This window comes from Eulemur rufifrons, chromosome 15 (genome assembly GCF_041146395.1).
Source record: "Eulemur rufifrons isolate Redbay chromosome 15, OSU_ERuf_1, whole genome shotgun sequence".
Classification (NCBI taxonomy): domain Eukaryota; kingdom Metazoa; phylum Chordata; class Mammalia; order Primates; family Lemuridae; genus Eulemur; species Eulemur rufifrons.
In genome coordinates, this window is record NC_090997.1 from 109,435,959 (window position 1) to 109,449,022 (window position 13,064).

General features: G+C 41.5%; 1 long non-coding RNA gene across 1 annotated transcript in view; it reads left to right on the forward strand.

Annotated features, from left to right (window-relative positions):
- Positions 1–2,086: 2,086 nt before the first annotated feature.
- The window catches only part of LOC138395394 (uncharacterized), a 51,324-nt gene continuing 40,346 nt past the window's right edge, over positions 2,087–13,064 (forward strand). The window contains exons 1-2 of the long non-coding RNA XR_011235538.1: positions 2,087–2,145; positions 6,945–7,072. This is a non-coding gene — a long non-coding RNA (uncharacterized lncRNA). The remainder of the gene's footprint in view (positions 2,146–6,944; positions 7,073–13,064) is intronic.

The window sequence follows — 13,064 nt, forward strand, 5'->3', positions numbered from 1 at the left end:
GGGGCCGGGGCCGGGGCATGGTATGGTGGCTCATGCCTGTAATCTTAGCACTCTAGGAGGCCGAGGCAGCAGGATCGCTTGAGGTCAGGAGTTCGAGACCAACCTGAGCAAGAGTGAGACCCAGTCTCGACAAAAACTAGAAAGAAAAATTAGCCAGGTGTGGTGGCGTGTGCCTGTAGTCCCAGCTACTCAGGAGGCTGAGGGAGGAGGATCCCTGGAACCCAGGAGTTGGAGGTTGCAGAGAGCTATTATGACACCACTGCACTCTAGCCCAGGTGACAGAGCAAGACCCTGTCTCAAAGAAAGAAACAAACAAAAAAAATCCAAACTGTACTATATAATCTGTGGCTTTAAATTGTTTTATTTTAAATCTTAAAGGCTACATTAAATATGTAAAGAGAGTGTTATGAATATAATATTGACCAAATTAACTAATAGAAATTGAAACCAAGAGGAAATTTAAAATACAAACCGGGTCATTTTTTGTTGCTTTACACTTTTTATTATCTCAGGGAATTTAAAAATTTTTCATTTATTCTAGGGACTTGGGTACATCAGTTGAACAAAACAGACAAAAATCTCAGCTTCTACCAGCGAAGACCAGAAAGACACTAAAAGATAAACATATAAAATAAATACAGTCATACCTCAGTATCTTTAGGGGATTGGTTCCAGGATCCCCATCAACACCAAAATCTGCGGATGCTCAAGTCCCTTATATAAAATGGCATAATATTTTCGTATAACTTATATATATCCTCCTGTATACTTTAAATGATCTCTAGATTACTTACAATACCAAATGCAATGTAAATGCTATATAAATAGTTGTTATACTGTATTTTTTGTGTTATTTAATTTTTTTTCTCTGACTATTTTTGATCTGCGGTTAGTTGAATCTGTGAATGCCTAACCATAGATCCGGAAAGCTGACCATAGAGATTGCTACCAGGTGTGAAGTGTCATGGGAAGAAAAGAAAAAGAATGCGGTAGGAAGGATTGAGAATTGGTGTCTGGCGGTTGCAATTTTAAATACCTGGCTCAGGCGAAGTATCAACGCTAAGTGACATTTCCTTGTGAGAGGATATTCCGGCTGTTTTGACAGTAAACAGAGTAGATGATGGGCAGGGAGGCCCTGTGGTTTAGTAGGCCACTGAGTTATAATTGAGATGCTGGAAGTAACGCAGGTGAGAACTAGTCTGATTTATTTTGGAAGTGGAACCAACGAGCTTTCTTGGCAGATTGGAAGTGAAAATGAGAGTGTGAGAGGGACCAAGGATGACGCCAAAGTCTGTGGCCTGAGCAGCTGGAAGGATGCCCTGACACCAGCACCTGGCTCTCTCTGTCCCTCTGACCACAGGCAGAGTTTGGCGGGTCCTTTGGTGGAGTACTGGCCAATAGACTGGGACACTGTCACGTGTCCCGACTTCTGGGAGGTAAGCGATCCGGGGGAGGAGTCACAGAGGTCTGGGGCACGAACAGTTTTCCCATTGCAAACGCCAGCTGGAAGTGCCGGGCCTGAAGCCAGTGAATGACAAACGATTCTGACGGTGACATTGAAAAAAACAATGGTCTGAGGGTTTCAGGACCTCGAGGTCGCAACTGCTAGGGACAGACACCTCGCCCCCCGCCAGCTCGCACCCCGCTTCCTCGTCAGGGTGCGGCCGCGGCCCACACCGCGTGCAGACGCCGCCCCTCCTCGGCCTGGCGGGCGCGAGCCGCAGCCGCCTGCGAGCCAGGCGGGGAAGAGGCTCCCGCGCGCTCCCGTGCAGGCTCGGTCGCCATCTTCCGCGCGCGCTGTCCCGCGCAGGCTCCACCCCCTGCTGTGGGCGGTCGGTTCCCCACAGCAGCGGCCGCCCAGCCTGCGTGGCTCCAAGGTAGGGGTGGCACCGCCCGCCGGCTGGCCCATCCCAGGGCGGGGCCTGGCTTGGGGGGGCCCAGGGGCGGGGCCGGCATGGCAGCCGCGGCGGTTGCGCGATGAAGCCCCGCCCCCCGCCGCTCTCCGAGCGCGGGACGCCGCTGGCTGCGCGAGTCTGGGCGGGGCGAGCGCGCCGGGAGCGCAGCTGCGGGAGTCCGGGTGGCAGGAGCTGCGGAGCCGTCCAGAGAGCGGCGCTACGGGAGCGGGCGGCCGAGACAAAGGCGACAGTGAGTGCAGCGCCGGCCCCACGCCTCGCCCTCTCGGGCCCTTAGGCGGCGGCCTGAGGCCCCGAACCCCGGTCCCCGAGGGCTCCGCGGTGAGCGCGGGCTGCGGGCTCCGGGCTGCGCCTGCGGCTCCGTTTCCAGGTTCGGGCGAGGTCCCTTCCCCGAGGACCCGCCCTTTGGGTTTCGTCCCTTCCCTCTGAGGAAGGGACCCGAGCTCAGCTCGGGATTCAGGCAGGCGGGCGACCGAGGCGCCCACCGCCCGCCGCGGTAAAGCGGAAACGCAGACCCCTCCCCCCACTTGGCGGGTCTGGCGGTCGCGAGGGTGGCGCGAGGGTGGCGCGAGGGGCGGGCGGGGACGACTCGGGGTCTCCAGGTGAGGGTTGGCGGGGCGGGGACCGGGCTCCGGAGCCCCGACTGTCGCCCGAGGCGCCGCAGCGGAGCTCGCTGGGCTGGAGCGAAAGTCCCGGCCGCCTCCTCGGAGGAGGAGCGCGGGCGACTCTCACAGGTGGTTTCACCGGCTGTGGCTGCTAATTGTGATTTGGGTCCCGGGTGTGGTTGGTAGCGGCTCGCTGATGCCGCTTTAACGGCTGAAAAAGCGCCCCAATCCACTGACTTAATGTGCGCAAGAAACAGTGTTGAGATTCCTTATTACCTTGCAATTATTTTAAATGATAAGGCTTCGTAGAGGAATTCGGTGGTGGTGTGCAGTTTGCAAATTTAAACATTAAAGGGCTTGGAATACAGTAGATGCTCATTAAAATATTTGTTGAATGAATCTGGAAACATCAGACAAAGCTGGTCTCACATCTAGTAAAATTTAGTCACATACCCTTTTGACTAAGATTAAGGGAAAAACGTTGGCAAAAAACATGTAGTTTTGTTTATATGCTTGTTTTTGATTTTTACCCAATCTGTGCCTACTTTGGAACCATCAGTTGTTACTCTCAGTACTACTAACATCGAAAATAAGTTTGAAATGTGAATTTTTTATTTTGAGGAAAGTTGGTATACATAATCTATTTCTTAAAAGCAGGCTTTATTTCTCATTTTCTTTAAAAATAATGGAGAACATAAAGAGGCGCTGGGATTGTATTTTGAGACCCAGCTTTATTTTTCATTGTGAATAAAGTTGTTTATGTGCTTTTGAGGGACTGCTATGGTCTTGAGTTTCTTTTCCAAAAAGGGAGAACTGTAAATTGAAGCAGGAAAAAAACCTAATGTTGCACTAATACAATTAAACATTACCATTTACTCAACAGATATTCATTAAACATCTATCATGTGCTGAGATCTGTGTTGAGTGGTGTTTCTGGGGACGAACAAAACTCACAATAATCCTTTTTTAAAATGAGCATAAAGTTCTTTCTTATAATCGATGTTGCAAGTGGAGACTGTCTTCAACCCCTAGTGCCTGCTTTAGGTTGGGAAAGGTGGCAGGTGAACTGCAGGAACTGTAAATTCATAACAGTCTATTTAAAAGTTAATAAGTAACTTAAGAGGGCTAAGATTATTGGGTTCCACTTTCATATTGTCAGTTTAGTAAAATCTATCTACATTTTAAAAAGAAAGGAGGAAGAGATTTAACAGACTGGTGTTTTTATTATCTCTCTCTTACAAGAAGATTTTAGTACAGTGTATTTATTGAAAGGTCATGGACTTCTGGTTCTCTGTTCTGTAAATCTTTGCAACAACAATATTTTCTATTTTTAAAAATCACTGATGGTAAACATTGGATTCCTTTTCCATAAGAAACGTTTTTAAGTAAAGCACCATTTCAGGAATTTATTTTGTCCTTTTCTTTACTATTTACAAACAAATACAGTATTAACTTGATAGTGCTGAAATTGGAAGGTTTTTTAGTAATAATTTGTGGTTCCATATATGAACTTTACCTGTAGTTTTACAACTGATAAAAGTGCTTATTAAAAAAAGATGAAATTTTTAGTATTGCATTTATTGTAAGGTTGCATTGCCTATTTTTATCTTATTTATGTATGTTTAAAAACAATATTTGGCCTCTTCAGAAGTCTGAGTTAATGTACTCCAAAGCCAATCTTGATCTTTACAAAATAATGTAGATTACTACTTTTTTTGCAGTTAGCTTTTGAATTTTGGTGGAACCTTTTGACTTGTCAATGCTTATATTAGTTTATACATTTTTGAAAATAATGTATACATTCAAATAGAAGTTTTAGATTTTAGACTTACTGGCTATTAGTTTTTTATGATTGTTGTTCCTAGGAATAATAAGGGAAGGAATCCCTCAAATTTTAGTGGTAGAGAGTTGTGATAGTTTTTCTTTAAATGTGTATTTCTTGGAGGAAGAAATGTGTATTTCTTGACAATTTACCACTATCAGTCTGGTGTTGACAAGAAATCTAATAGCGATGATAAAGAACAATGTAAGCAGGCTGTGATATGCTAAATAAAAAGTGCCTGGCATTTTTTTTGGATAAGCACATCATCAGATTTCTTGACAATCAACAGCATGGAGACATGTTAAAATAATTTTTTCTAAGAAATCAGGATTCATAATGAATATTTTTTGTACTTTAGAAAACACTGTAAATGTTTTTAAAGTATTATTCCTGTGTTGGAGTAGTTCATAATGTTTTGAGGCTGAGTAAATTCCAGGATTATCCTATTTTGTAATTGTTGGAATATTTGAAATGTTGGTGTTTTCTTCATCGAGGTAGATGTGTCTGCTGGTGGGGGGTGGTTCATTTTTTTGTAAGACCCTTCAGAGTGATCTAGAAGGAATTTCTTTTCTCTCAGATGTAATTAATCAAGTGATTAAGAATGATGCTAACAAGGCATTTGCAGCTGTGCCCATGTTTGCCTGTGTAGATTGTGAGAGTTTATCAATTAGCATTTGTAGAAAACACTTTTAAATTTTAAAATTTTTATTTAAATGCTATATAACAGATTTCTCACGTTTATTGTCTAGTATAGGTTGCTATTATGTTTTTAAGTCCCAGTTGTCTTTTTAAAAAACATGAAAATGTTTAGGTTTCTCATCTGTTTTAGGATGAATCTGGGATTTTTTTAAAGGTTTTATAAGATTTTTCACTCACAATGAAACATGCTTATTGGTTTTGATTTATTGTAGTGTTTTTTTTTTTTTGTTTTTGTTTTTATTTCAGAGACAGGGTCTCACTCTGTCACCCATGCTGGAGTGCAGTGGCATGACTATCACTCACTGCAACCTCAGACACCTGGGCTCAAGCAATGCTCCTACCTCAGCCTCCCGAGTAGCTGGGATTATAAGCTTGCACTGCCATGCCCGGCTAATTTTCAAATTTTTTGTAGACACAAGGTGTTGCTATGTTGCCGAGGCTGGTCTGGAACTCCTAGCCTCTGCGTCCCAAACTGCTGGGATTATAGGTACTAGCCACCCCACCTGGCCTGTTTTAGTGTTTTCTTATCTCAGTTTTTATGAAACAAATATTTTAACATTTTATTGAATGTTAAATGTTAGTAATGTGTCAGAATGGGGCATTGTAGGTTCCCTGTGTATTCTTGAGAGGAACTGAGTAAAACATGTGCTTATCCTTAATGCTTGCTTGCTAGTTAGGTGATAGCATTTTTTCTGATTTTTTTTATACTTCCTGGAAAAACTTGGAATTTAGCATATTAAATATTGACTTGCTGCCTCAGTTCAAAGCTTAAGTATGCTTGAATCTTTCTGTAATACTACCAAATTATGAATGGACTAGAATTTAGTTGAGACTGCTCTGTGACTGCGTCCAGATGGGGTTTCTGAATTGAAATGCCAGACATACTTGGTAATAAATTGTCTTTATTGTCTTTATCTTGACACTATAAAATACCTGTAAATGTATTTCAGTCAAAATTATGGTAACACATACTCACTCCTTTTCCTAGAACGCGTTAGATAAGTCTGCATTAAATAGAGGTGACTTTGAAAATGACTAAATGGTGAGCCCTGATACTTCTGTTTTGTTGCTTGCCTGCTTAGAAACTCATGCTAAGATTTCTTTTTTTTTTTTTTTTTTTTTTTGAGACAGAGTCTCACTCTGTTGCCCGGGCTAGAGTGAGTGCCGTGGCGTCAGCCTAGCTCACAGCAACCTCAAACTCCTGGGCTCAAGCGATCCTCCTGTCTCAGCCTCCCGAGTAGCTGGGACTACAGGCATGCACCACCATGCCCGGCTAATTTTTTCTATATATATTTTTAGCTGTCCATATAATTTCTTTCTATTTTTAGTAGAGATGGGGTCTTGCTCTTGCTCAGGCTGGTCTCGAACTCCTGAGCTCAAACGATCCGCCCACCTCGGCCTCCCAGAGAGCTAGGATTACAGGCGTGAGCCACCGCGCCCGGCCTAAGATTTCTTATGACATCTTCCATGATCAAATTTTGTACTTGTACTCAAACCTAAAACGACTTTTGTTTTATTTGACTTAATAATTTGCTTTCACTTTTTGCTTAGTAAAGCAAAAATGAATTTTTACTACATCTAGCATTGTGTATATTTTATACCTTACATGTAGTGGGAATTTATGGATATCTGTGGAACTAGTATGTTCAGTGGATGGGACTTGGTAAGGTTAAGCAGAAAACAGTTCTCACTGTGCCTTCAGACCCTCCATAGATTCAGTCTCTACCTCTGCATGAGCTCTTAGTAAGATCAGATAGCTTTTCCAGTAACTTTCAGGTAATAAAAACTCTTGTGGTCACTTGTCATTCATAATCTTATTTTAGTCATTAGAAGGTGCAGTTCAGTATAATCAGTGTTGAGACTCTCACACAATTCTGAACTCTTCTTTGGTTCCCACTGTTTCAGACCTAGAAGCCTGCTTTGGAGGAAGATTCCTACTTGATTTCTCATTTTACTTTGCCAGATTCACTTCAGTATGACGTCCTCACCTGCTCAGGGTCCAGCTCCGTGCGGAAAAGGGATCGAGGGGAAAGGTATGGTTTATTTTAGGTCATCTGATGGTGATCTGGCATTTTTGCCTTCTGAGTTGGACAGGTTGTTCAAAGCTGACTCCCTAGGACTGCTGGAAATAGTTTTCTTGAGAATTCTATGTCTGGGACCCCCAGCTACAATTCCTGTGATATAATTCTCTATCTTTAATTTTGCTTCCCAGCTTTTCTCATCTGCGGGCCCACTTTGCCCAGGGTGACGTTTTGCTTTAGTGTTTAAGGTAGTTCTATAACATTTTAACCAGAACTGCCCATACTTTACTAAGGATATTTCATTTGGCATAATTCCACTGGGGCCTCTGCATCCTCTATTTCCAACTTCTGTCAGATACAGTAGACCCTCTGTGTCTGTGGGTTCCACATGTGAGGATTCAACCAACTGTGGATCAAAAACACTGAACCCTGTCTCTAAAAAAAAGACAAATTTAAAAACTACAGCATAACAGCTACTTAGATGGCATTTACATATGAGTAATCTAGAGATGCTTTAAAGTCTATGGATATGTATAGGTTATATGCAAACACCTACCCATTTTATATCTGGTACTTGAGCATCTGGGGATTTTGGTATGGTGGGGTTCCGTGAACCAAACCCCCGTGGGACAACTGTAACCTCCCCTTGACAGTACTTCTGTCTGTTTGGGACCTGCAGTCCATTGCTTCTGCCACCTCTGTACTGTCCCCCTTCCTGCACATCATTACTTGAATATTTTCCCTGCCTTGAATCCATGGTCTGCTATTATAATTTCTCCCTTTCATACGCCCTCAGTTGCATGTAGGGCGCTCCTCCATTGCACTCCCCTGGCCAGCCCTCCACCCCACACCGTTTACATGCAGTTCTCCGTCTAGTTCAGCCTGCGCCTGGGCAGTTGACAATGCTCTGAGGAAAACAGCCATGCTGACCCGGGTCTCCCGTTCAGTGCCTGACCGCTGACCTCAGGCAGGCCCTTTGTGTTGCTGACAGTGGTGTAATCCCAGTACATTTCCCTGGTTGAATCACTTTAGCATTCCCCTAAATGACTATTTTCACCTCTCTCCTCAAACCTCTAACCTTTTCTAAATTTTCATCTGATAACGTGTTTCCTGTGTGTGAAAAATGAAAGCGATCAGAAAGCGTTTCCATGTCCCTCAGGTCTCTGCCCATGCTCTTTGCATTTTCTGCTGTTCTTCCCCCCGGTCTCCACGGCTGCCCTGGGTTCTCTCCCTTCCTCCTCTCAAGGACACTGCGTTGCTTCCATGTCCATCCCCTTGTGCATGCCAGTGACATGCGTCAGTGTCCTATTTTTACCAGATCATTCCTGTCAGCATATAGATATATATCCAGCATGTAGATACTGATATCTCCCATCTTTAAAAAACATTGTTCAACACCACATCTTTCTTTAGTTACTACTCTCCAGAAAAGTTGATATTTGTGGTCTTCAGTACTCCCTCTCTCACTTGGATCCACTACAGTGAGGTTTTTTTTTTTTTTTTTCTCTTCCATTCTACTATAGCAGCTCTTTTTTGATGTTACTAGTGACCTCTTTGGTGAATTCTAATGTCAGTGAATATAGCAGCAGTCACAGCATTTGATGTGGTTGATAATGTTCTATTCTTTGAAACCTTCTTCCCTTTGCTTCTGGGATATTACTGCTTATTTTCAGTTTCTTTTGCTCGTTCCTTTTCATCACTCCAACTTCTAAAAAATGAGGCAGTGTTCCAGGGATATACGTTTAGACCTCTTCTGTATTTATATTTAGTCCCTTGTGATCTCATCTCATTTAGCTAGAATTATATATTTCTAACTAAAAATTTTGTCTTTAGTCTGAATTTCTTTCCTAATCTCCAGACTTGTATGTTCATGTGCGTACTCAACATTTTCAGCTAGATGTCTAATTTAACTAGACATCTAGATCCCAAATTTAACATCACAACTGAACAACTCGTCACCTCCTTCTTCTCTCCCACCCCCTCCAATAATTGTTTCCATTCCATTCTTCCTCATCTTTTAAATGTCCACTCCCTCTTTCAGTTTCTCTGGCCCCAGACCTCATAGACATCTTGATACTCCCTTCTGATACTCCCACATCTAATTCAAATAATTATCACGAAAGTACATTCTTTATATACTTTAAATGCTGCCTTAACTATAAATGGAACCACAATTTGCTGCCACCCCTGTAAGCAACCATAACCTCTTGCTTGTGTTATTTTCATAGTCACTAGTCTCCCCACTGCTTCTGCACTTTTCTATTCTCAACCCAGCAAGCAGGGTGATCCTTTTAACATGAAAGTCTGGTTATTTCACTCCTGTGTTCAAACCATTCAGTGGCTTTCTATATCCTTGAGAGTAAAAGCCAGAATATTTACTGTGTGAATAAGAGCATCCATTGATCTGTACCTCCTACCTCTCTGGTTTTGTGTCCTACACAATCAGGTTTCTCCTTGGCTTCCTCTACTCTGGCCCCCAGGCATCCTCCAGGTTTCTTGAACCTGCCAAGCACAGTCTTGCTTTCGTGCCCTCAGGGATAGAGCATTGTTTTATTCACTGCAGAGTCCCCAGGACCCTGGCTGGCTCATGATGGGCACTCACAGTTCCTGAATGAATGGCTGCTTGTCTTGTTACTCCTGATTCTGGTTACAGCCTATGTGCATGTTTCTATAATGAAAGTATTTGAACTTCACCTAAAACCGTATAGTCCTGTAAGAATTAAGTAGAAACAAATTTAGATACAAGAATATAAAGTAAGTTTCAAGTCAGTTTTTGTGTATGGGAAGTGAAAATACACAGTGAAATGGTAAGGAACAGAGGAGGTAGGAAAGGAATGAAGAGAGCTAAGGCAAATGAAATAAAAAAGAGGAAAACCTGGTTTGGAAATAGGGTGACAACATGTAAAAAATTTATTCTGGGCTTGTCCCATATTTCTTTTCAGTTACATTTCTTGAGTTCTGAGTGTTGGTGATTTTCATGGACTAGACACTTCAAGTTGGACTATATTATACTCTTTTTATCAAGGATGTAGGCTCAGGTGAGATCAGGAGCCAAAACTTCATTGTTCTTCTGTGTTTTGCTCAACTCTTTTTGTTAAAGAAAAGGAGAAATTACTGAGAAAGCCTAATGGTATTCTTAGCAGTTTTTATTTTATTTTATTTTTTTGTAGAAACCTCTAATGGAAGTCTCATAGTTTTAGGGAGGGATTTTCAGTGTACAAAAATGTATTGGTATGCCTGTCCTCTTGGTACTGTGCCGCCTATTTAGTCCCCCCTTAAAAAAGGAGAGGAATATAAGTACATTTATTGTTTTGCACGGTAAACTAGCAGCTAGCTACAATAATCACAAGTTTATTGAGTAGTATTAAATGCATATGCTTATTTGGGCTCTTAAAGGAAAAAAAAGAAAAAGAAAAATGCTTGTACAGACTTAAATGCATAGTCTAAAAATGCAGTTTAACTGATATTTAGTTGGGAAATGAGAGTGCAAGGGGAATTAATGATATGCAGATTTTTAGTATTTCATTCTGCTGAGACAAGATTTTTTTTCTTTTAACCTTTTTCCCTGAGCTGTAGGTCTCATTTCCTGTTGGTTGATTAAAAAAAAAAATCTTTTAGATAAATTGTTGAAATGACTAGCTTGGTAGTTCCTGAATGAATAAATAATTTTATGTGCAAGTATAAATTCTCCTCAAACCAGTCTACACAGCTTCCTTTTTTTGTGTAATATGCAAAAATTTGTCTTTATTGACTTGTGGGACTTTTATGTGGCCATAATGTGGACCTGGTTTTCATGGCTATAGGGAGTGTGGGTGTGTATGTGTGTGTATATTTCTTTGCAGTTTTTGTAATATGAACATGTAATTTAGACTGATATGCTGATATTTTCCTTTAACTCCTAAGCACTAATTTGAACAAAAATCAGATTTGGTATTATATTTTTCTTTCATGTTAAAATAAACATGACCTTTATAATTCTTAAAAAGTCTATTTACATACCAAATAAAATGATTTTGGATGATACACTAGAAGTGTTTGCCTATGGTTATGAAATGGTCCTAGCCTGAACAACATAGTGAATCTATTTTATAGACTAATTAGGTCATCTTCATTAGAATTCCACATTGACGTACTTGAATTCATATGTTAGCATTTCACGTACGAAGTAACCATCTTGGGTTAATAAGATCCTTATTTCTGAGCTGGTGTGTAGTCCTACCACTAAGTTTATTTCAGCTATAGTCACAGTTTTTTTGGTGTTTTTTTTTTTTTTTTTAAAGAGACATGGTTTTGCTCTGTTGCCCAGGCTGGAGTGTAGTGGTGTGATCATAACTCCTGGGATTGTTGTAGCTAGCTGCTAGTTTACCGTGCAAAACAATAAATGTACTTATATTCCTCTCCTTTTTTAAGGGGGGTTAAATAGGTGGCACAGTACCAAGATGACAGGCATACCAATACATTTTTGTACATTGAAAATCCCTCCCTAAATCTAGGAGACTTCTATTGGAGGTTTTTACATTGGCAATCTCCTGCCATTGCTTCTTGAGTAGCTGGGACTACAGGCGTGTACCACCGTGCCCAGCTGAGCAGAATTTTTTTTAGAGATGGGATCTTGCTGTGTTGCCCAGGCTGGTCTTGAATTCCTGGGCTCAGGAGATCTTCCTGCCTCTGACGACCTCTCAGACAATCTCACCTTTGCTCATTAGGCTCTATGCAAGTTAGTCTGTTCACTTTTTCAAACATGCCATGCTTGGTCTTGCCTTAGGACTTTTACGCTAGTCATTTCCTTTGTCTGAATGGTCTTTCCCAGATCTTGAGCCTGGCCTCTTAACTTTAAGGTCTCAGCTTAAATATCACCTAACTCACCACTCAGTTTAAAATAGCTTCCCCATTACTGTTTTAATTTCTTCATGGCATTTCTCAGTCCTTGAAATTATGTATTTTTATATATATTTCTTAGGAGAGCAGGGACCTCCTTTGTCTTGTTCCCTGCTGTCCACAATGCCCAAAAAAGCTACCTGGCACCAAACAGGTTGAATGGATGAAACCAGCTACCGGTCTCATCTGTTCTTTGTTATGAATGATTTTAGTGTACTAGTATTTTAAACTGTCAACAGCATATTTCTTCTAACCTAGGGAAGACAGAAATTGTATCAATCAGACAAAAGCCTGGTTTTAGAACAGGGTGGTACAGTTTGGGGACTCCTGTGATCCTCAGCATGTTCCGTGGAGCCATGGTGTGCTGGAGTTGGGGAGGTGCCTGTGCCTCTCGCTCCGACTCCGCGCTCAGTGCTATCATCTGGCAGCTTGAAACTGGCCGTGGTGGGACAGTTCCAACATGGGAATGGGCAAAAGCTACAAATCAGGGCTCTTTTTTTCAAAAGAGGTTGTGGTTCAATATTTATCAGGAGACCACTGGGTGGGCCCATGTGAAATTGCTGGTGTTTGCTTGACTATTGGCAATTTCTTATGTTTTAATCTAGTAGAGTTACCTGTTTTGGTTTAAAGATAATTTCTTCATAGGAGTTACTGAAATTACCTCAGTGCTTTACCTTCTTTCTTTTTCAAAATTATGTTCCCTTCACATTTGATGATTACTTTGAGATTCATTTAATTCATAAAATTAGCTATGTATATGTTTGTATGTTAATTATTTAACTGCATATCTAATAGTTTAGCTTATTCCAAAGCAGGCACAAAAGATCTTCAGATTCCTCTGAGAGTGTTCTTGGTTTCGCTACTGAGCAGTAAATAAGCCTTTTGAAAGGTGTTCCTTTTCTCGTCAAGAAAGCAGATCTGATTCAGTTAGTGATACAGCATTATCTACCCTTTTTTCCCCCCTATGATTTACATAAATATGTCTGAGTTCAGTTTTTTGGGGGTTTTTTTTCTGGCTTTTTTCTTCTTTTGCCCATTATTATTCTTGAAGTGCTTGCTTACATTTTCTGATCATTTACTTCTGCTACTCCGTGATTTCTTCTACAAATAAATGTCACTAAATCAA